The sequence below is a fragment of the Phaseolus vulgaris genome, chromosome 6 (genome assembly GCF_051622355.1).
Source record: "Phaseolus vulgaris cultivar YP4 chromosome 6, ASM5162235v1, whole genome shotgun sequence".
NCBI classification, from domain to species: domain Eukaryota; kingdom Viridiplantae; phylum Streptophyta; class Magnoliopsida; order Fabales; family Fabaceae; genus Phaseolus; species Phaseolus vulgaris.
Window position 1 is genome coordinate 10,301,218 of NC_143503.1, and position 19,967 is coordinate 10,321,184.

The 19,967-nt window shown below is 40.5% G+C and overlaps 26 non-coding genes and 4 pseudogenes across 26 annotated transcripts; all 30 read left to right on the forward strand.

The window, feature by feature from the left end:
• The first annotated feature begins 346 nt into the window (after nucleotides 1–346).
• Nucleotides 347–465, forward strand: LOC150026517 (5S ribosomal RNA). The gene has a single exon (XR_016521965.1). It is a non-coding gene; the product is annotated as a 5S ribosomal RNA (ribosomal RNA).
• Nucleotides 466–1,020: 555 nt separating this feature from the next.
• Nucleotides 1,021–1,139, forward strand: LOC150026518 (5S ribosomal RNA). The gene has a single exon (XR_016521999.1). It is a non-coding gene; the product is annotated as a 5S ribosomal RNA (ribosomal RNA).
• A 554-nt stretch (nucleotides 1,140–1,693) lies between these two features.
• Nucleotides 1,694–1,812, forward strand: LOC150026519 (5S ribosomal RNA). The gene has a single exon (XR_016522749.1). It is a non-coding gene; the product is annotated as a 5S ribosomal RNA (ribosomal RNA).
• A 556-nt stretch (nucleotides 1,813–2,368) lies between these two features.
• LOC150026520 (5S ribosomal RNA) lies at nucleotides 2,369–2,487 on the forward strand. The gene has a single exon (XR_016522638.1). It is a non-coding gene; the product is annotated as a 5S ribosomal RNA (ribosomal RNA).
• A 547-nt stretch (nucleotides 2,488–3,034) lies between these two features.
• LOC150026521 (5S ribosomal RNA) lies at nucleotides 3,035–3,153 on the forward strand. Its single transcript, XR_016521966.1, has one exon. It is a non-coding gene; the product is annotated as a 5S ribosomal RNA (ribosomal RNA).
• A 546-nt stretch (nucleotides 3,154–3,699) lies between these two features.
• LOC150026522 (5S ribosomal RNA) lies at nucleotides 3,700–3,818 on the forward strand. Its single transcript, XR_016521967.1, has one exon. It is a non-coding gene; the product is annotated as a 5S ribosomal RNA (ribosomal RNA).
• A 556-nt stretch (nucleotides 3,819–4,374) lies between these two features.
• Nucleotides 4,375–4,493, forward strand: LOC150026523 (5S ribosomal RNA). The gene has a single exon (XR_016522000.1). It is a non-coding gene; the product is annotated as a 5S ribosomal RNA (ribosomal RNA).
• Nucleotides 4,494–5,044: 551 nt separating this feature from the next.
• LOC150026524 (5S ribosomal RNA) lies at nucleotides 5,045–5,163 on the forward strand. The gene has a single exon (XR_016521959.1). It is a non-coding gene; the product is annotated as a 5S ribosomal RNA (ribosomal RNA).
• A 554-nt stretch (nucleotides 5,164–5,717) lies between these two features.
• LOC150026525 (5S ribosomal RNA) lies at nucleotides 5,718–5,836 on the forward strand. Its single transcript, XR_016522125.1, has one exon. It is a non-coding gene; the product is annotated as a 5S ribosomal RNA (ribosomal RNA).
• A 473-nt stretch (nucleotides 5,837–6,309) lies between these two features.
• On the forward strand, nucleotides 6,310–6,428 carry LOC150026526 (5S ribosomal RNA). Its single transcript, XR_016522564.1, has one exon. It is a non-coding gene; the product is annotated as a 5S ribosomal RNA (ribosomal RNA).
• Nucleotides 6,429–6,981: 553 nt separating this feature from the next.
• LOC150026527 (5S ribosomal RNA) lies at nucleotides 6,982–7,100 on the forward strand. The gene has a single exon (XR_016521960.1). It is a non-coding gene; the product is annotated as a 5S ribosomal RNA (ribosomal RNA).
• Nucleotides 7,101–7,655: 555 nt separating this feature from the next.
• Nucleotides 7,656–7,774, forward strand: LOC150026528 (5S ribosomal RNA). The gene has a single exon (XR_016522209.1). It is a non-coding gene; the product is annotated as a 5S ribosomal RNA (ribosomal RNA).
• Nucleotides 7,775–8,326: 552 nt separating this feature from the next.
• Nucleotides 8,327–8,445, forward strand: LOC150026529 (5S ribosomal RNA). Its single transcript, XR_016522071.1, has one exon. It is a non-coding gene; the product is annotated as a 5S ribosomal RNA (ribosomal RNA).
• A 554-nt stretch (nucleotides 8,446–8,999) lies between these two features.
• Nucleotides 9,000–9,118, forward strand: LOC150026530 (5S ribosomal RNA). The gene has a single exon (XR_016522593.1). It is a non-coding gene; the product is annotated as a 5S ribosomal RNA (ribosomal RNA).
• A 549-nt stretch (nucleotides 9,119–9,667) lies between these two features.
• LOC150026531 (5S ribosomal RNA) lies at nucleotides 9,668–9,786 on the forward strand. Its single transcript, XR_016522070.1, has one exon. It is a non-coding gene; the product is annotated as a 5S ribosomal RNA (ribosomal RNA).
• A 551-nt stretch (nucleotides 9,787–10,337) lies between these two features.
• On the forward strand, nucleotides 10,338–10,456 carry LOC150026532 (5S ribosomal RNA). The gene has a single exon (XR_016522238.1). It is a non-coding gene; the product is annotated as a 5S ribosomal RNA (ribosomal RNA).
• A 551-nt stretch (nucleotides 10,457–11,007) lies between these two features.
• Nucleotides 11,008–11,126, forward strand: LOC150026533 (5S ribosomal RNA; annotated as a pseudogene).
• A 548-nt stretch (nucleotides 11,127–11,674) lies between these two features.
• LOC150026534 (5S ribosomal RNA) lies at nucleotides 11,675–11,793 on the forward strand. The gene has a single exon (XR_016522232.1). It is a non-coding gene; the product is annotated as a 5S ribosomal RNA (ribosomal RNA).
• A 556-nt stretch (nucleotides 11,794–12,349) lies between these two features.
• LOC150026535 (5S ribosomal RNA) lies at nucleotides 12,350–12,468 on the forward strand. The gene has a single exon (XR_016522052.1). It is a non-coding gene; the product is annotated as a 5S ribosomal RNA (ribosomal RNA).
• A 548-nt stretch (nucleotides 12,469–13,016) lies between these two features.
• Nucleotides 13,017–13,135, forward strand: LOC150026536 (5S ribosomal RNA). Its single transcript, XR_016522187.1, has one exon. It is a non-coding gene; the product is annotated as a 5S ribosomal RNA (ribosomal RNA).
• A 555-nt stretch (nucleotides 13,136–13,690) lies between these two features.
• LOC150026537 (5S ribosomal RNA) lies at nucleotides 13,691–13,809 on the forward strand. Its single transcript, XR_016521922.1, has one exon. It is a non-coding gene; the product is annotated as a 5S ribosomal RNA (ribosomal RNA).
• Nucleotides 13,810–14,356: 547 nt separating this feature from the next.
• LOC150026538 (5S ribosomal RNA) lies at nucleotides 14,357–14,475 on the forward strand. Its single transcript, XR_016522124.1, has one exon. It is a non-coding gene; the product is annotated as a 5S ribosomal RNA (ribosomal RNA).
• Nucleotides 14,476–15,030: 555 nt separating this feature from the next.
• LOC150026539 (5S ribosomal RNA) lies at nucleotides 15,031–15,149 on the forward strand. Its single transcript, XR_016522188.1, has one exon. It is a non-coding gene; the product is annotated as a 5S ribosomal RNA (ribosomal RNA).
• A 550-nt stretch (nucleotides 15,150–15,699) lies between these two features.
• Nucleotides 15,700–15,818, forward strand: LOC150026540 (5S ribosomal RNA; annotated as a pseudogene).
• Nucleotides 15,819–16,369: 551 nt separating this feature from the next.
• Nucleotides 16,370–16,488, forward strand: LOC150026541 (5S ribosomal RNA; annotated as a pseudogene).
• Nucleotides 16,489–17,041: 553 nt separating this feature from the next.
• LOC150026542 (5S ribosomal RNA) lies at nucleotides 17,042–17,160 on the forward strand. Its single transcript, XR_016522776.1, has one exon. It is a non-coding gene; the product is annotated as a 5S ribosomal RNA (ribosomal RNA).
• A 555-nt stretch (nucleotides 17,161–17,715) lies between these two features.
• LOC150026543 (5S ribosomal RNA) lies at nucleotides 17,716–17,834 on the forward strand. The gene has a single exon (XR_016522210.1). It is a non-coding gene; the product is annotated as a 5S ribosomal RNA (ribosomal RNA).
• A 553-nt stretch (nucleotides 17,835–18,387) lies between these two features.
• Nucleotides 18,388–18,506, forward strand: LOC150026544 (5S ribosomal RNA). Its single transcript, XR_016522202.1, has one exon. It is a non-coding gene; the product is annotated as a 5S ribosomal RNA (ribosomal RNA).
• A 555-nt stretch (nucleotides 18,507–19,061) lies between these two features.
• LOC150026545 (5S ribosomal RNA) lies at nucleotides 19,062–19,180 on the forward strand. The gene has a single exon (XR_016522189.1). It is a non-coding gene; the product is annotated as a 5S ribosomal RNA (ribosomal RNA).
• Nucleotides 19,181–19,730: 550 nt separating this feature from the next.
• LOC150026546 (5S ribosomal RNA) lies at nucleotides 19,731–19,849 on the forward strand (annotated as a pseudogene).
• The last annotated feature ends 118 nt before the right edge of the window (nucleotides 19,850–19,967 follow it).

Below are 19,967 nucleotides of genomic sequence, written 5' to 3' on the forward strand. Positions count from 1 at the left end.
ACTCAAAATCTCTCGTTGTTTTCCAACCTGTGAGGACTCCTCCGCCAAATATACCCCCAATAGAGTTACCAGAAAAAAATTTGGATGAAAAATCATTTTTTTACCTATTTTTAATGAATTTTTCAATATTACTGCCATGCCAAAATCTATCAAAAGTTGTGTTCACCTTTTTCGTGCTATTTTTTTTTTTTTTTCTTGCTGACCCTCTAAATAAAAAAATTAAAGTACCTAGAAAAACGATCCTGAAATAGTGTTCTGTAGCGAGTTATCGCGTTCGGGGTCCAACCATTTTGAAACTGAAGCCCAATTGCAAATCCATATACGCATTGATCTTGCTACACTTGACAGGTGCGATCATACCAGCACTTATGCACCGGATCCCATCAGAACTCCGCAGTGAAGCGTGCTTGGGCGAGAGTAGTACCAGGATGGGTGACCTCCTGGGAAGTCCTCGTGTTGCACTTCTTTTTGTATTTATTGTTTTTATTCCTGGCCTAAACAATCAAACCACGAGTTCAGTGAGTTATCGCGTTCGGGGCCCTTCGGGAATTGGCAACTAGATTCGTTACGTCATCTCGAACAACTTTCATTTTTTACGCGTCTCCATCCGACTTCCCGATCAAAAGTTATGGCCGTTTGAAGTTTTCCACAAAAAATTCTCAGCAACTCAAAATCTCTCGTTGTTTTCCAACCTGTGAGGACTCCTCCGCCAAATATACCCCCAATAGAGTTACCAGAAAAAAATTTGGATGAAAAATCATTTTTTTACCTATTTTTAATGAATTTTTCAATATTACTGCCATGCCAAAATCTATCAAAAGTTATGACCACGAGTTCACCTTTTTCGTGCTATTTTTTTTTTTTTTCTCTTGCTGACCCTCTAAATAAAAAAATTAAAGTACCTAGAAAAACGATCCTGAAATAGTGTTCTGTAGCGAGTTATCGCGTTCGGGGTCCAACCATTTTGAAACTGAAGCCCAATTGCAAATCCATATACGCATTGATCTTGCTACACTTGACAGGTGCGATCATACCAGCACTAATGCACCGGATCCCATCAGAACTCCGCAGCTAAGCGTGCTTGGGCTAGAGTAGTACTAGGATGGGTGACCTCCTGGGAAGTCCTCGTGTTGCACTTCTTTTTGTATTTATTGTTTTTCTTCCTGGCCTAAACAATCAAACCACGAGTTCAGTGAGTTATCGCGTTCGGGGCCCTTCGGGAATTGGCAACTAGATTCGTTACGTCATGTCGAACAACTTTCATTTTTTACGCGTCTCCATCCGACTTCCCGATCAAAAGTTATGGCCGTTTGAAGTTTTCCACAAAAAATTCTCAGCAACTCAAAATCTCTCGTTGTTTTCCAACCTGTGAGGACTCCTCCGCCAAATATACCCCCAATAGAGTTACCAGAAAAAAATTTGGATGAAAAATATTTTTTTACCTATTTTTAATGAATTTTTCAATATTACTGCCATGCCAAAATCTATCAAAAGTTATGACCACGAGTTCACCTTTTTCGTGCTATTTTTTTTTTTTTTTTCTTGCTGACCCTCTAAATAAAAAAATTAAAGTACCTAGAAAAACGATCCTGAAATAGTGTTCTGTAGCGAGTTATCGCGTTCGGGGTCCAACCATTTTGAAACTGAAGCCCAATTGCAAATCCATATACGCATTGATCTTGCTACACTTGACAGGTGCGATCATACCAGCACTAATGCACCGGATCCCATCAGAACTCCGCAGTGAAGCGTGCTTGGGCGAGAGTAGTACCAGGATGGGTGACCTCCTGGGAAGTCCTCGTGTTGCACTTCTTTTTGTATTTATTGTTTTTATTCCTGGCCTAAACAATCAAACCACGAGTTCGGTGAGTTATCGCGTTCGGGGCCCTTCGGGAATTGGCAACTAGATTCGTTACGTCATCTCGAACAACTTTCATTTTTTACGCGTCTCCATCCGACTTCCCGATCAAAAGTTATGGCCGTTTGAAGTTTTCCACAAAAAATTCTCAGCAACTCAAAATCTCTCGTTGTTTTCCAACCTGTGAGGACTCCTCCGCCAAATATACCCCCAATAGAGTTACCAGAAAAAAATTTGGATGAAAAATCATTTTTTTACCTATTTTTAATGAATTTTTCAATATTACTGCCATGCCAAAATCTATCAAAAGTTATGACCACGAGTTCACCTTTTTCGTGCTATTTTTTTTTTTTTTTTTCTTGCTGACCCTCTAAATAAAAAAATTAAAGTACCTAGAAAAACGATCCTGAAATAGTGTTCTGTAGCGAGTTATCGCGTTCGGGGTCCAACCATTTTGAAACTGAAGCCCAATTGCAAATCCATATACGCATTGATCTTGCTACACTTGACAGGTGCGATCATACCAGCACTAATGCACCGGATCCCATCAGAACTCCGCAGTCAAGCGTGCTTGGGCGAGAGTAGTACTAGGATGGGTGACCTCCTGGGAAGTCCTCGTGTTGCACTTCTTTTTGTATTTATTGTTTTTCTTCCTGGCCTAAACAATCAAACCACGAGTTCAGTGAGTTATCGCGTTCGGGGCCCTTCGGGAATTGGCAACTAGATTCGTTACGTCATGTCGAACAACTTTCATTTTTTACGCGTCTCCATCCGACTTCCCGATCAAAAGTTATGGCCGTTTGAAGTTTTCCACAAAAAATTCTCAGCATCTCAAAATCTCTCGTTGTTTTCCAACCTGTGAGGACTCCTCCGCCAAATATACCCCCAATAGAGTTACCAGAAAAAAATTTGGATGAAAAATCATTTTTTTACCTATTTTTAATGAATTTTTCAATATTACTGCCATGCCAAAATCTATCAAAAGTTGTGTTCACCTTTTTCGTGCTATTTTTTTTTTTTTTTTCTTGCTGACCCTCTAAATAAAAAAATTAAAGTACCTAGAAAAACGATCCTGAAATAGTGTTCTGTAGCGAGTTATCGCGTTCGGGGTCCAACCATTTTGAAACTGAAGCCCAATTGCAAATCCATATATGCATTGATCTTGCTACACTTGACAGGTGCGATCATACCAGCACTTATGCACCGGATCCCATCAGAACTCCGCAGTGAAGCGTGCTTGGGCGAGAGTAGTACCAGGATGGGTGACCTCCTGGGAAGTCCTCGTGTTGCACTTCTTTTTGTATTTATTGTTTTTCTTCCTGGCCTAAACAATCAAACCACGAGTTCAGTGAGTTATCGCGTTCGGGGCCCTTCGGGAATTGGCAACTAGATTCGTTACGTCATCTCGAACAACTTTCATTTTTTACGCGTCTCCATCCGACTTCCCGATCAAAAGTTATGGCCGTTTGAAGTTTTCCACAAAAAATTCTCAGCAACTCAAAATCTCTCGTTGTTTTCCAACCTGTGAGGACTCCTCCGCCAAATATACCCCCAATAGAGTTACCAGAAAAAAATTTGGATGAAAAATCATTTTTTTACCTATTTTTAATGAATTTTTCAATATTACTGCCATGCCAAAATCTATCAAAAGTTGTGTTCACCTTTTTCGTGCTATTTTTTTTTTTTTTTCTTGCTGACCCTCTAAATAAAAAAATTAAAGTACCTAGAAAAACGATCCTGAAATAGTGTTCTGTAGCGAGTTATCGCGTTCGGGGTCCAACCATTTTGAAACTGAAGCCCAATTGCAAATCCATATACGCATTGATCTTGCTACACTTGACAGGTGCGATCATACCAGCACTTATGCACCGGATCCCATCAGAACTCCGCAGTGAAGCGTGCTTGGGCGAGAGTAGTACCAGGATGGGTGACCTCCTGGGAAGTCCTCGTGTTGCACTTCTTTTTGTATTTATTGTTTTTCTTCCTGGCCTAAACAATCAAACCACGAGTTCAGTGAGTTATCGCGTTCGGGGCCCTTCGGGAATTGGCAACTAGATTCGTTACGTCATCTCGAACAACTTTCATATTTTACGCGTCTCCATCCGACTTCCCGATCAAAAGTTATGGCCGTTTGAAGTTTTCCACAAAAAATTCTCAGCAACTCAAAATCTCTCGTTGTTTTCCAACCTGTGAGGACTCCTCCGCCAAATATACCCCCAATAGAGTTACCAGAAAAAAATTTGGATGAAAAATCATTTTTTTACCTATTTTTAATGAATTTTTCAATATTACTGCCATGCCAAAATCTATCAAAAGTTATGACCACGAGTTCACCTTTTTCGTGCTATTTTTTTTTTTTTTTTTCTTGCTGACCCTCTAAATAAAAAAATTAAAGTACCTAGAAAAACGATCCTGAAATAGTGTTCTGTAGCGAGTTATCGCGTTCGGGGTCCAACCATTTTGAAACTGAAGCCCAATTGCAAATCCATATACGCATTGATCTTGCTACACTTGACAGGTGCGATCATACCAGCACTAATGCACCGGATCCCATCAGAACTCCGCAGCTAAGCGTGCTTGGGCTAGAGTAGTACTAGGATGGGTGACCTCCTGGGAAGTCCTCGTGTTGCACTTCTTTTTGTATTTATTGTTTTTCTTCCTGGCCTAAACAATCAAACCACGAGTTCAGTGAGTTATCGCGTTCGGGGCCCTTCGGGAATTGGCAACTAGATTCGTTACGTCATGTCGAACAACTTTCATTTTTTACGCGTCTCCATCCGACTTCCCGATCAAAAGTTATGGCCGTTTGAAGTTTTCCACAAAAAATTCTCAGCAACTCAAAATCTCTCGTTTTTTTCAAACCTGTGAGGACTCCTCCGCCAAATATACCCCCAATAGAGTTACCAGAAAAAAATTTGGATGAAAAATCATTTTTTTACCTATTTTTAATGAATTTTTCAATATTACTGCCATGCCAAAATCTATCAAAAGTTATGACCACGAGTTCACCTTTTTCGTGCTATTTTTTTTTTTTCTTGCTGACCCTCTAAATAAAAAAATTAAAGTACCTAGAAAAACGATCCTGAAATAGTGTTCTGTAGCGAGTTATCGCGTTCGGGGTCCAACCATTTTGAAACTGAAGCCCAATTGCAAATCCATATACGCATTGATCTTGCTACACTTGACAGGTGCGATCATACCAGCACTAATGCACCGGATCCCATCAGAACTCCGCAGGTAAGCGTGCTTGGGCGAGAGTAGTACCAGGATGGGTGACCTCCTGGGAAGTCCTCGTGTTGCACTTCTTTTTGTATTTATTGTTTTTCTTCCTGGCCTAAACAATCAAACCACGAGTTCAGTGAGTTATCGCGTTCGGGGCCCTTCGGGAATTGGCAACTAGATTCGTTACGTCATGTCGAACAACTTTCATTTTTTACGCGTCTCCATCCGACTTCCCGATCAAAAGTTATGGCCGTTTGAAGTTTTCCACAAAAAATTCTCAGCAACTCAAAATCTCTCGTTGTTTTCCAACCTGTGAGGACTCCTCCGCCAAATATACCCCAATAGAGTTACCAGAAAAAAATTTGGATGAAAAATCATTTTTTTACCTATTTTTAATGAATTTTTCAATATTACTGCCATGCCAAAATCTATCAAAAGTTATGACCACGAGTTCACCATTTTCGTGCTATTTTTTTTTTTTTTTTCTTGCTGACCCTCTAAATAAAAAAATTAAAGTACCTAGGAAAACGATCCTGAAATAGTGTTCTGTAGCGAGTTATCGCGTTCGGGGTCCAACCATTTTGAAACTGAAGCCCAATTGCAAATCCATATACGCATTGATCTTGCCACACTTGACAGGTGCGATCCTACCAGCACTAATGCACCGGATCCCATCAGAACTCCGCAGGTAAGCGTGCTTGGGCGAGAGTAGTACTAGGATGGGTGACCTCCTGGGAAGTCCTCGTGTTGCACTTCTTTTTATATTTATTGTTTTTCTTCCTGGCCTAAACAATCAAACCACGAGTTCAGGCGTCTCCATCCGACTTCCCGATCAAAAGTTATGGCCGTTTGAAGTTTTCCACAAAAAATTCTCAGCAACTCAAAATCTCTCGTTGTTTTCCAACCTGTGAGGACTCCTCCGCCAAATATACCCCCAATAGAGTTACCAGAAAAAAATTTGGATGAAAAATCATTTTTTTACCTATTTTTAATGAATTTTTCAATATTACTGCCATGCCAAAATCTATCAAAAGTTATGACCACGAGTTCACCTTTTTCGTGCTATTTTTTTTTTTTCTTGCTGACCCTCTAAATAAAAAAATTAAAGTACCTAGAAAAACGATCCTGAAATAGTGTTCTGTAGCGAGTTATCGCGTTCGGGGTCCAACCATTTTGAAACTGAAGCCCAATTGCAAATCCATATACGCATTGATCTTGCTACACTTGACAGGTGCGATCATACCAGCACTAATGCACCGGATCCCATCAGAACTCCGCAGCTAAGCGTGCTTGGGCGAGAGTAGTACTAGGATGGGTGACCTCCTGGGAAGTCCTCGTGTTGCACTTCTTTTTGTATTTATTGTTTTTCTTCCTGGCCTAAACAATCGAACCACGAGTTCAGTGAGTTATCGCGTTCGGGGCCCTTCGGGAATTGGCAACTAGATTCGTTACGTCATCTCGAACAACTTTCATTTTTTACGCGTCTCCATCCGACTTCCCGATCAAAAGTTATGGCCGTTTGAAGTTTTCCACAAAAAATTCTCAGCAACTCAAAATCTCTCGTTGTTTTCCAACCTGTGAGGACTCCTCCGCCAAATATACCCCCAATAGAGTTACCAGAAAAAAATTTGGATCAAAAATCATTTTTTTACCTATTTTTAATGAATTTTTCAATATTACTGCCATGCCAAAATCTATCAAAAGTTATGACCACGAGTTCACCTTTTTCGTGCTATTTTTTTTTTTTTTCTTGCTGACCCTCTAAATAAAAAAATTAAAGTACCTAGAAAAACGATCCTGAAATAGTGTTCTGTAGCGAGTTATCGCGTTCGGGGTCCAACCATTTTGAAACTGAAGCCCAATTGCAAATCCATATACACATTGATCTTGCTACACTTGACAGGTGCGATCATACCAGCACTAATGCACCGGATCCCATCAGAACTCCGCAGGTAAGCGTGCTTGGGCGAGAGTAGTACCAGGATGGGTGACCTCCTGGGAAGTCCTCGTGTTGCACTTCTTTTTGTATTTATTGTTTTTCTTCCTGGCCTAAACAATCAAACCACGAGTTCAGTGAGTTATCGCGTTCGGGGCCCTTCGGGAATTGGCAACTAGATTCGTTACGTCATCTCGAACAACTTTCATTTTTTACGCGTCTCCATCCGACTTCCCGATCAAAAGTTATGGCCGTTTGAAGTTTTCCACAAAAAATTCTCAGCAACTCAAAATCTCTCGTTGTTTTCCAACCTGTGAGGACTCCTCCGCCAAATATACCCCAATAGAGTTACCAGAAAAAAATTTGGATGAAAAATCATTTTTTTACCTATTTTTAATGAATTTTTCAATATTACTGCCATGCCAAAATCTATCAAAAGTTATGACCACGAGTTCACCATTTTCGTGCTATTTTTTTTTTTTTTTTTCTTGCTGACCCTCTAAATAAAAAAATTAAAGTACCTAGAAAAACGATCCTGAAATAGTGTTCTGTAGCGAGTTATCGCGTTCGGGGTCCAACCATTTTGAAACTGAAGCCCAATTGCAAATCCATATACGCATTGATCTTGCTACACTTGACAGGTGCGATCCTACCAGCACTAATGCACCGGATCCCATCAGAACTCCGCAGGTAAGCGTGTTTGGGCGAGAGTAGTACTAGGATGGGTGACCTCCTGGGAAGTCCTCGTGTTGCACTTCTTTTTGTATTTATTGTTTTTCTTCCTGGCCTAAACAATCAAACCACGAGTTCAGTGAGTTATCGCGTTCGGGGCCCTTCGGGAATTGGCAACTAGATTCGTTACGTCATCTCGAACAACTTTCATTTTTTACGCGTCTCCATCCGACTTCCCGATCAAAAGTTATGGCCGTTTGAAGTTTTCCACAAAAAATTCTCAGCAACTCAAAATCTCTCGTTGTTTTCCAACCTGTGAGGACTCCTCCGCCAAATATACCCCCAATAGAGTTACCAGAAAAAAATTTGGATGAAAAATCATTTTTTTACCTATTTTTAATGAATTTTTCAATATTACTGCCATGCCAAAATCTATCAAAAGTTATGACCACGAGTTCACCTTTTTCGTGCTATTTTTTTTTTTTTCTTGCTGACCCTCTAAATAAAAAAATTAAAGTACCTAGAAAAACGATCCTGAAATAGTGTTCTGTAGCGAGTTATCGCGTTCGGGGTCCAACCATTTTGAAACTGAAGCCCAATTGCAAATCCATATACGCATTGATCTTGCTACACTTGACAGGTGCGATCATACCAGCACTAATGCACCGGATCCCATCAGAACTCCGCAGTGAAGCGTACTTGGGCGAGAGTAGTACTAGGATGGGTGACCTCCTGGGAAGTCCTCGTGTTGCACTTCTTTTTGTATTTATTGTTTTTCTTCCTGGCCTAAACAATCAAACCACGAGTTCAGTGAGTTATCGCGTTCGGGGCCCTTCGGGAATTGGCAACTAGATTCGTTAAGTCATCTCGAACAACTTTCATTTGTTACGCGTCTCCATCCGACTTCCCGATCAAAAGTTATTGCCGTTTGAAGTTTTCCACAAAAAATTCTCAGCAACTCAAAATCTCTCGTTGTTTTCCAACCTGTGAGGACTCCTCCGCCAAATATACCCCCAATAGAGTTACCAGAAAAAAATTTGGATCAAAAATCATTTTTTTACCTATTTTTAATGAATTTTTCAATATTACTGCCATGCCAAAATCTATCAAAAGTTATGACCACGAGTTAACCTTTTTCGTGCTATTTTTTTTTTTTTTTCTTGCTGACCCTCTAAATAAAAAAATTAAAGTACCTAGAAAAACGATCCTGAAATAGTGTTCTGTAGCGAGTTATCGCGTTCGGGGTCCAACCATTTTGAAACTGAAGCCCAATTGCAAATCCATATACGCATTGATCTTGCTACACTTGACAGGTGCGATCATACCAGCACTAATGCACCGGATCCCATCAGAACTCCGCAGTGAAGCGTGCTTGGGCGAGAGTAGTACTAGGATGGGTGACCTCCTGGGAAGTCCTCGTGTTGCACTTCTTTTTGTATTTATTGTTTTTCTTCCTGGCCTAAACAATCAAACCACGAGTTCAGTGAGTTATCGCGTTCGGGGCCCTTCGGGAATTGGCAACTAGATTCGTTACGTCATCTCGAACAACTTTCATTTTTTACGCGTCTCCATCCGACTTCCCGATCAAAAGTTATGGCCGTTTGAAGTTTTCCACAAAAAATTCTCAGCAACTCAAAATCTCTCGTTGTTTTCCAACCTGTGAGGACTCCTCCGCCAAATATACCCCCAATAGAGTTACCAGAAAAAAATTTGGATCAAAAATCATTTTTTTACCTATTTTTAATGAATTTTTCAATATTACTGCCATGCCAAAATCTATCAAAAGTTATGACCACGAGTTAACCTTTTTCGTGCTATTTTTTTTTTCTTGCTGACCCTCTAAATAAAAAAATGAAAGTACCTAGAAAAACGATCCTGAAATAGTGTTCTGTAGCGAGTTATCGTGTTCGGGGTCCAACCATTTTGAAACTGAAGCCCAATTGCAAATCCATATACGCATTGATCTTGCTACACTTGACAGGTGCGATCATACCAGCACTAAAGCACCGGATCCCATCAGAACTCCGCAGTGAAGCGTGCTTGGGCGAGAGTAGTACTAGGATAGGTGACCTCCTGGGAAGTCCTCGTGTTGCACTTCTTTTTGTATTTATTGTTTTTCTTCCTGGCCTAAACAATCAAACCACGAGTTCAGTGAGTTATCGCGTTCGGGGCCCTTCGGGAATTGGCAACTAGATTCGTTACGTCATCTCGAACAACTTTCATTTTTTACGCGTCTCCATCCGACTTCCCGATCAAAAGTTATGGCCGTTTGAAGTTTTCCACAAAAAATTCTCAGCAACTCAAAATCTCTCGTTGTTTTCCAACCTGTGAGGACTCCTCTGCCAAATATACCCCCAATAGAGTTACCAGAAAAAAATTTGGATCAAAAATCATTTTTTTACCTATTTTTAATGAATTTTTCAATATTACTGCCATGCCAAAATCTATCAAAAGTTATGACCACGAGTTCACCTTTTTCGTGCTATTTTTTTTTTTTCTTGCTGACCCTCTAAATAAAAAAATTAAAGTACCTAGAAAAACGATCCTGAAATAGTGTTCTGTAGCGAGTTATCGCGTTCGGGGTCCAACCATTTTGAAATTGAAGCCCAATTGCAAATCCATATACGCATTGATCTTGCTACACCTGACAGGTGCGATCATACCAGCACTAATGCACCGGATCCCATCAAAACTCCGCAGGTAAGCGTGTTTGGGCGAGAGTAGTACTAGGATGGGTGACCTCCTGGGAAGTCCTCGTGTTGCACTTCTTTTTGTATTTATTGTTTTTCTTCCTGGCCTAAACAATCAAACCACGAGTTCAGTGAGTTATCGCGTTCGGGGCCCTTCGGGAATTGGCAACTAGATTCGTTACGTCATCTCGAACAACTTTCATTTTTTACGCGTCTCCATCCGACTTCCCGATCAAAAGTTATGGCCGTTTGAAGTTTTCCACAAAAAATTCTCAGCAACTCAAAATCTCTCGTTGTTTTCCAACCTGTGAGGACTCCTCTGCCAAATATACCCCCAATAGAGTTACCAGAAAAAAATTTGGATCAAAAATCATTTTTTTACCTATTTTTAATGAATTTTTCAATATTACTGCCATGCCAAAATCTATCAAAAGTTATGACCACGAGTTCACCTTTTTCGTGCTATTTTTTTTTTTTCTTGCTGACCCTCTAAATAAAAAAATTAAAGTACCTAGAAAAACGATCCTGAAATAGTGTTCTGTAGCGAGTTATCGCGTTCGGGGTCCAACCATTTTGAAATTGAAGCCCAATTGCAAATCCATATACGCATTGATCTTGCTACACTTGACAGGTGCGATCGTACCAGCACTAATGCACCGGATCCCATCAAAACTCCGCAGGTAAGCGTGTTTGGGCGAGAGTAGTACTAGGATGGGTGACCTCCTGGGAAGTCCTCGTGTTACACTTCTTTTTGTATTTATTGTTTTTCTTCCTGGCCTAAACAATCAAACCACGAGTTCAGTGAGTTATCGCGTTCGGGGCCCTTCGGGAATTGGCAACTAGATTCGTTACGTCATCTCGAACAACTTTCATTTTTTACGCGTCTCCATCCGACTTCCCGATCAAAAGTTATGGCCGTTTGAAGTTTTCCACAAAAAATTCTCAGCAACTCAAAATCTCTCGTTGTTTTCCAACCTGTGAGGACTCCTCCGCCAAATATACCCCCAATAGAGTTACCAGAAAAAAATTTGGATGAAAAATCATTTTTTTACCTATTTTTAATGAATTTTTCAATATTACTGCCATGCCAAAATCTATCAAAAGTTATGACCACGAGTTCACCTTTTTCGTGCTATTTTTTTTTCTTGCTGACCCTCTAAATAAAAAAATTAAAGTACCTAGAAAAACGATCCTGAAATAGTGTTCTGTAGCGAGTTATCGCGTTCGGGGTCCAACCATTTTGAAACTGAAGCCCAATTGCAAATCCATATACGCATTGATCTTGCTACACTTGACAGGTGCGATCGTACCAGCACTAATGCACCGGATCCCATCAGAACTCCGCAGTGAAGCGTGTTCGGGCGAGAGTGGTACTAGGATGGGTGACCTCCTGGGAAGTCCTCGTGTTGCACTTCTTTTTGTATTTATTGTTTTTCTTCCTGGCCTAAACAATCAAACCACGAGTTCAGTGAGTTATCGCGTTCGGGGCCCTTCGGGAATTGGCAACTAGATTCGTTACGTCATCTCGAACAACTTTCATTTTTTACGCGTCTCCATCCGACTTCCCGATCAAAAGTTATGGCCGTTTGAAGTTTTCCACAAAAAATTCTCAGCAACTCAAAATCTCTCGTTGTTTTCCAACCTGTGAGGACTCCTCCGCCAAATATACCCCCAATAGAGTTACCAGAAAAAAATTTGGATGAAAAATCATTTTTTTACCTATTTTTAATGAATTTTTCAATATTACTGCCATGCCAAAATCTATCAAAAGTTATGACCACGAGTTCACCTTTTTCGTGCTATTTTTTTTTTTTTTTTTCTTGCTGACCCTCTAAATAAAAAAATTAAAGTACCTAGAAAAACGATCCTGAAATAGTGTTCTGTAGCGAGTTATCGCGTTCGGGGTCCAACCATTTTGAAACTGAAGCCCAATTGCAAATCCATATACGCATTGATCTTGCTACACCTGACAGGTGCGATCATACCAGCACTAATGCACCGGATCCCATCAGAACTCCGCAGTGAAGCGTGCCTGGGCGAGAGTAGTACTAGGATGGGTGACCTCCTAGGAAGTCCTCGTGTTGCACTTCTTTTTGTATTTATTGTTTTTCTTCCTGGCCTAAACAATCAAACCACGAGTTCAGTGAGTTATCGCGTTCGGGGCCCTTCGGGAATTGGCAACTAGATTCGTTACGTCATCTCGAACAACTTTCATTTGTTACGCGTCTCCATCCGACTTCCCGATCAAAAGTTATTGCCGTTTGAAGTTTTCCACAAAAAATTCTCAGCAACTCAAAATCTCTCGTTGTTTTCCAACCTGTGAGGACTCCTCCGCCAAATATACCCCCAATAGAGTTACCAGAAAAAAATTTGGATCAAAAATCATTTTTTTACCTATTTTTAATGAATTTTTCAATATTACTGCCATGCCAAAATCTATCAAAAGTTATGACCACGAGTTCACCTTTTTCGTGCTATTTTTTTTTCTTGCTGACCCTCTAAATAAAAAAATTAAAGTACCTAGAAAAACGATCCTGAAATAGTGTTCTGTAGCGAGTTATCGCGTTCGGGGTCCAACCATTTTGAAACTGAAGCCCAATTGCAAATCCATATACGCATTGATCTTGCTACACTTGACAGGTGCGATCGTACCAGCACTAATGCACCGGATCCCATCAGAACTCCGCAGTGAAGCGTGTTCGGGCGAGAGTAGTACTAGGATGGGTGACCTCCTGGGAAGTCCTCGTGTTGCACTTCTTTTTGTATTTATTGTTTTTCTTCCTGGCCTAAACAATCAAACCACGAGTTCAGTGAGTTATCGCGTTCGGGGCCCTTCGGGAATTGGCAACTAGATTCGTTACGTCATGTCGAACAACTTTCATTTTTTACGCGTCTCCATCCGACTTCCCGATCAAAAGTTATGGCCGTTTGAAGTTTTCCACAAAAAATTCTCAGCAACTCAAAATCTCTCGTTGTTTTCCAACCTGTGAGGACTCCTCCGCCAAATATACCCCCAATAGAGTTACCAGAAAAAAATTTGGATGAAAAATCATTTTTTTACCTATTTTTAATGAATTTTTCAATATTACTGCCATGCCAAAATCTATCAAAAGTTATGACCACGAGTTCACCTTTTTCGTGCTATTTTTCTTTTTTTTTTCTTGCTGACCCTCTAAATAAAAAAATTAAAGTACCTAGAAAAACGATCCTGAAATAGTGTTCTGTAGCGAGTTATCGCGTTCGGGGTCCAACCATTTTGAAACTGAAGCCCAATTGCAAATCCATATACGCATTGATCTTGCTACACTTGACAGGTGCGATCATACCAGCACTAATGCACCGGATCCCATCAGAACTCCGCAGATAAGCGTGCCTGGGCGAGAGTAGTACTAGGATGGGTGACCTCCTGGGAAGTCCTCGTGTTGCACTTCTTTTTGTATTTATTGTTTTTCTTCCTGGCCTAAACAATCAAACCACGAGTTCAGTGAGTTATCGCGTTCGGGGCCCTTCGGGAATTGGCAACTAGATTCGTTACGTCATCTCGAACAACTTTCATTTGTTACGCGTCTCCATCCGACTTCCCGATCAAAAGTTATGGCCGTTTGAAGTTTTCCACAAAAAATTCTCAGCAACTCAAAATCTCTCGTTGTTTTCCAACCTGTGAGGACTCCTCCGCCAAATATACCCCCAATAGAGTTACCAGAAAAAAATTTGGATCAAAAATCATTTTTTTACCTATTTTTAATGAATTTTTCAATATTACTGCCATGCAAAATCTATCAAAAGTTATGACCACGAGTTCACCTTTTTCGTGCTATTTTTTTTTCTTGCTGACCCTCTAAATAAAAAAATTAAAGTACCTAGAAAAACGATCCTGAAATAGTGTTCTGTAGCGAGTTATCGCGTTCGGGGTCCAACCATTTTGAAACTGAAGCCCAATTGCAAATCCATATACGCATTGATCTTGCTACACTTGACAGGTGCGATCGTACCAGCACTAATGCACCGGATCCCATCAGAACTCCGTAGCTAAGCGTGTTCGGGCGAGAGTAGTACTAGGATGGGTGACCTCCTGGGAAGTCCTCGTGTTGCACTTCTTTTTGTATTTATTGTTTTTCTTCCTGGCCTAAACAATCAAACCACGAGTTCAGTGAGTTATCGCGTTCGGGGCCCTTCGGGAATTGGCAACTAGATTCGTTACGTCATGTCGAACAACTTTCATTTTTTACGCGTCTCCATCCGACTTCCCGATCAAAAGTTATGGCCGTTTGAAGTTTTCCACAAAAAATTCTCAGCAACTCAAAATCTCTCGTTGTTTTCCAACCTGTGAGGACTCCTCCGCCAAATATACCCCCAATAGAGTTACCAGAAAAAAATTTGGATCAAAAATCATTTTTTTACCTATTTTTAATGAATTTTTCAATATTACTGCCATGCCAAAATCTATCAAAAGTTATGACCACGAGTTCACCTTTTTCGTGCTATTTTTTTTTTTTTTTTCTTGCTGACCCTCTAAATAAAAAAATTAAAGTACCTAGAAAACCGATCCTGAAATAGTGTTCTGTAGCGAGTTATCGCGTTCGGGGTCCAACCATTTTGAAACTGAAGCCCAATTGCAAATCCATATACGCATTGATCTTGCTACACTTGACAGGTGCGATCATACCAGCACTAATGCACCGGATCCCATCAGAACTCCGCAGTCAAGCGTGAGTGGGCGAGAGTAGTACTAGGATGGGTGACCTCCTGGGAAGTCCTCGTGTTGCACTTCTTTTTGTATTTATTGTTTTTCTTCCTGGCCTAAACAATCAAACCACGAGTTCAGTGAGTTATCGCGTTCGGGGCCCTTCGGGAATTGGCAACTAGATTCGTTACGTCATCTCGAACAACTTTCATTTTTTACGCGTCTCCATCCGACTTCCCGATCAAAAGTTATGGCCGTTTGAAGTTTTCCACAAAAAATTCTCAGAAACTCAAAATCTCTCGTTGTTTTCCAATCTGTGAGGACTCCTCCGCCAAATATACCCCCAATAGAGTTACCAGAAAAAAATTTGGATCAAAAATCATTTTTTTACCTATTTTTAATGAATTTTTCAATATTATTGCCATGCCAAAATCTATCAAAAGTTATGACCACGAGTTCACCTTTTTCGTGCTATTTTTTTTTTTCTTGCTGACCCTCTATATAAAAAAATTAAAGTACCTAGAAAAACGATCCTGAAATAGTGTTCTGTAGCGAGTTATCGCGTTCGGGGTCCAACCATTTTGAAACTGAAGCCCAATTGCAAATCCATATACGCATTGATCTTGCTACACTTGACAGGTGCGATCGTACCAGCACTAATGCACCGGATCCCATCAAAACTCCGCAGGTAAGCGTGTTTGGGCGAGAGTAGTACTAGGATGGGTGACCTCCTGGGAAGTCCTCGTGTTGCACTTCTTTTTGTATTTATTGTTTTTCTTCCTGGCCTAAACAATCAAACCACGAGTTCAGTGAGTTATCGCGTTCGGGGCCCTTCGGGAATTGGCAACTAGATTCGTTACGTCATCTCGAACAACTTTCATTTTTTACGCGTCTCCATCCGACTTCCCGATCAAAAGTTATGGCCGTTTGAAGTTTTCCACAAAAAATTCTCAGAAACTCAAAATCTCTCGTTGTTTTCCAACCTGTGAGGACTCCTCCGCCAAATATACCCCCAATAGAGTTACCAGAAAAAAATTTGGATCAAAAATCATTTTTTTACCTATTTTTAATAAATTTTTCAATATTATTGCCATGCCAAAATCTATCAAAAGTTATGACCACGAGTTCACCTTTTTCGTGCTATTTTTTTTTTTTCTTGCTGACCCTCTATATAAAAAAATTAAAGTACCTAGAAAAACGATCCTGAAATAGTGTTCTGTAGCGAGTTATCGCGTTCGGGGTCCAACCATTTTGAAACTGAAGCCCAATTGCAAATCCATATACGCATTGATCTTGCTACACTTGACAGGTGCGATCGTACCAGCACTAATGCACCGGATCCCATCAAAACTCCGCAGGTAAGCGTGTTTGGGCGAGAGTAGTACTAGGATGGGTGACCTCCTGGGAAGTCCTCGTGTTGCACTTCTTTTTGTATTTATTGTTTTTCTTCCTGGCCTAAACAATCAAACCACGAGTTCAGTGAGTTATCGCGTTCGGGGCCCTTCGGGAATTGGCAACTAGATTCGTTACGTCATCTCGAACAACTTTCATTTTTTACGCGTCTCCATCCGACTTCCCGATCAAAAGTTATGGCCGTTTGAAGTTTTCCACAAAAAATTCTCAGCAACTCAAAATCTCTCGTTGTTTTCCAACCTGTGAGGACTCCTCCGCCAAATATACCCCCAATAGAGTTACCAGAAAAAAATTTGGATGAAAAATCATTTTTTTACCTATTTTTAATGAATTTTTCAATATTACTGCCATGCCAAAATCTATCAAAAGTTATGACCACGAGTTCATCTTTTTCGTGCTATTTTTTTTTTTTTTCTTGCTGACCCTCTAAATAAAAAAATTAAAGTACCTAGAAAAACGATCCTGAAATAGTGTTCTGTAGCGAGTTATCGCGTTCGGGGTCCAACCATTCTGAAACTGAAGCCCAATTGCAAATCCATATACGCATTGATCTTGCTACACTTGACAGGTGCGATCATACCAGCACTAATGCACCGGATCCCATCAGAACTCCGCAGATAAGCGTGCTTGGGCGAGAGTAGTACTAGGATGGGTGACCTCCTGGGAAGTCCTCGTGTTGCACTTCTTTTTGTATTTATTGTTTTTCTTCCTGGCCTAAACAATCAAACCACGAGTTCAGTGAGTTATCGCGTTCGGGGCCCTTCGGGAATTGGCAACTAGATTCGTTACGTCATCTCGAACAACTTTCATTTTTTACGCGTCTCCATCCGACTTCCCGATCAAAAGTTATGGCCGTTTGAAGTTTTCCACAAAAAATTCTCAGCAACTCAAAATCTCTCGTTGTTTTCCAACCTGTGAGGACTCCTCCGCCAAATATACCCCCAATAGAGTTACCAGAAAAAAATTTGGATCAAAAATCATTTTTTTACCTATTTTTAATGAATTTTTCAATATTACTGCCATGCCAAAATCTATCAAAAGTTATGACCACGAGTTCACCTTTTTCGTGCTATTTTTTTTTTTTTTTTCTTGCTGACCCTCTAAATAAAAAAATTAAAGTACCTAGAAAAACGATCCTGAAATAGTGTTTTGTAGCGAGTTATCGCGTTCGGGGTCCAACCATTTTGAAACTGAAGCCCAATTGCAAATCCATATACGCATTGATCTTGCTACACCTGACAGGTGCGATCATACCAGCACTAATGCACCGGATCCCATCAGAACTCCGCAGTGAAGCGTGCCTGGGCGAGAGTAGTACTAGGATGGGTGACCTCCTAGGAAGTCGTCGTGTTGCACTTCTTTTTGTATTTATTGTTTTTCTTCCTGGCCTAAACAATCAAACCACGAGTTCAGTGAGTTATCGCGTTCGGGGCCCTTCGGGAATTGGCAACTAGATTCGTTACGTCATCTCGAACAACTTTCATTTTTTACGCGTCTCCATCCGACTTCCCGGTCAAAAGTTATGGCCGTTTGAAGTTTTCCACAAAAAATTCTCAGCAACTCAAAATCTCTCGTTGTTTTCCAACCTGTGAGGACTCCTCCGCCAAATATACCCCCAATAGAGTTACCAGAAAAAAATTTGGATGAAAAATCATTTTTTTACCTATTTTTAATGAATTTTTCAATATTACTGCCATGCCAAAATCTATCAAAAGTTATGACCACGAGTTCACCTTTTTCGTGCTATTTTTTTTTTTTTTCTTGCTGACCCTCTAAATAAAAAAATTAAAGTACCTAGAAAAACGATCCTGAAATAGTGTTCTGTAGCGAGTTATCGCGTTCGGGGTCCAACCATTTTGAAACTGAAGCCCAATTGCAAATCCATATACGCATTGATCTTGCTACACTTGACAGGTGCGATCATACCAGCACTAATGCACCGGATCCCATCAGAACTCCGCAGGTAAGCGTGACGGGGCGAGAGTAGTACTAGGATGGGTGACCTCCTGGGAAGTCCTCGTGTTGCACTTCTTTTTGTATTTATTGTTTTTCTTCCTGGCCTAAACAATCAAACCACGAGTTCAGTGAGTTATCGCGTTCGGGGCCCTTCGGGAATTGGCAACTAGATTCGTTACGTCATGTCGAACAACTTTCATTTTTTACGCGTCTCCATCCGACTTCCCGATCAAAAGTTATGGCCGTTTGAAGTTTTCCACAAAAAATTCTCAGCAACTCAAAATCTCTCGTTGTTTTCCAACCTGTGAGGACTCCTCCGCCAAATATACCCCCAATAGAGTTACCAGAAAAAAATTTGGATCAAAAATCATTTTTTTACCTATTTTTAATGAATTTTTCAATATTACTGCCATGCCAAAATCTATCAAAAGTTATGACCACGAGTTCACCTTTTTCGTGCTATTTTTTTTTTTTTTTTCTTGCTGACCCTCTAAATAAAAAAATTAAAGTACCTAGAAAACCGATCCTGAAATAGTGTTCTGTAGCGAGTTATCGCGTTCGGGGTCCAACCATTTTGAAACTGAAGCCCAATTGCAAATCCATATACGCATTGATCTTGCTACACTTGACAGGTGCGATCATACCAGCACTAATGCACCGGATCCCATCAGAACTCCGCAGTCAAGCGTGAGTGGGCGAGAGTAGTACTAGGATGGGTGACCTCCTGGGAAGTCCTCGTGTTGCACTTCTTTTTGTATTTATTGTTTTTCTTCCTGGCCTAAACAATCAAACCACGAGTTCAGTGAGTTATCGCGTTCGGGGCCCTTCGGGAATTGGCAACTAGATTCGTTACGTCATCTCGAACAACTTTCATTTTTTACGCGTCTCCATCCGACTTCCCGATCAAAAGTTATGGCCGTTTGAAGTTTTCCACAAAAAATTCTCAGAAACTCAAAATCTCTCGTTGTTTTCCAATCTGTGAGGACTCCTCCGCCAAATATACCCCCAATAGAGTTACCAGAAAAAAATTTGGATCAAAAATCATTTTTTTACCTATTTTTAATGAATTTTTCAATATTATTGCCATGCCAAAATCTATCAAAAGTTATGACCACGAGTTCACCTTTTTCGTGCTATTTTTTTTTTTCTTGCTGACCCTCTATATAAAAAAATTAAAGTACCTAGAAAAACGATCCTGAAATAGTGTTCTGTAGCGAGTTATCGCGTTCGGGGTCCAACCATTTTGAAACTGAAGCCCAATTGCAAATCCATATACGCATTGATCTTGCTACACTTGACAGGTGCGATCGTACCAGCACTAATGCACCGGATCCCATCAAAACTCCGCAGGTAAGCGTGTTTGGGCGAGAGTAGTACTAGGATGGGTGACCTCCTGGGAAGTCCTCGTGTTGCACTTCTTTTTGTATTTATTGTTTTTCTTCCTGGCCTAAACAATCAAACCACGAGTTCAGTGAGTTATCGCGTTCGGGGCCCTTCGGGAATTGGCAACTAGATTCGTTACGTCATCTCGAACAA